General features: G+C 39.5%; 1 non-coding gene across 1 annotated transcript; it reads right to left on the reverse strand.

Annotated features, from left to right (window-relative positions):
* Nucleotides 1-202: 202 nt before the first annotated feature.
* On the reverse strand, nucleotides 203-309 carry LOC141699227 (small nucleolar RNA R71). Its single transcript, XR_012565704.1, has one exon. It is a non-coding gene; the product is annotated as a small nucleolar RNA R71 (small nucleolar RNA).
* Between the last annotated feature and the right edge of the window lie 459 nt (nucleotides 310-768).

The raw sequence follows: 768 nt of genomic DNA on the forward strand, positions 1-768 counted from the left end.
CATTAGGGATTTCATTGAGATCTGCGACACCTTCAAGTTCAACGGTGTTTCTGAAGATGCTGTGAAGCTGAGACTGTTCCCATTCTCTCTGAGGGACAAGGCTAAGAGCTGGTTACACTCTCTACAAGATGGTTCGATTACTACTTGGGAAGATCTTGCTCATAAGTTTCTTACTAAATTATTCCCTATGGCGAAGATAGCTACACTCAGGAATACTATTACTCAATCTGCGCAGCAAACGGGAGAATCACTATGTGAAGCTTGGGAGAACTACAAGGAGATGCTTAGGAAGTGTCCTCATCATGGAATTCCTGATTGGATGATCATCAATTATTTTTACAATAGGTTGGGAGCATAGTCCAGACCCATGCTCGATGCAGCATCAGGCGGAGCATTATGGGCAAAGAGCTATAAGGAAGCTTATGATCTAATTGAACTGATGGCTACTAATAAATATCAGTATCCAACCCAGAGATGTCCACAGAGCAAGGTAGCAGGAGTTCTTGAAGTAGATATAGCTACGTCTGTAATAACCCCAATTTTTGGAAATTTTTGAAACCCTTATGAATAGTGTTTTTGCTGAATGAGAAAAATTTTCATGCCACGCTATGTAGGGGTTCTGTTATTGATCTTATGGAATATTATTAGTACTCTATGTGGTATATAAGTGTATGTAAAGATCGTCAGAATCCAATTCCGAACACTTTGATTTTCCCGGAAATCCAATAGATACGGAAAGAATTGAGTATAAGGTAACAGGATAAAAAG

This window comes from Apium graveolens, chromosome 11 (genome assembly GCF_009905375.1).
Source record: "Apium graveolens cultivar Ventura chromosome 11, ASM990537v1, whole genome shotgun sequence".
NCBI classification, from domain to species: domain Eukaryota; kingdom Viridiplantae; phylum Streptophyta; class Magnoliopsida; order Apiales; family Apiaceae; genus Apium; species Apium graveolens.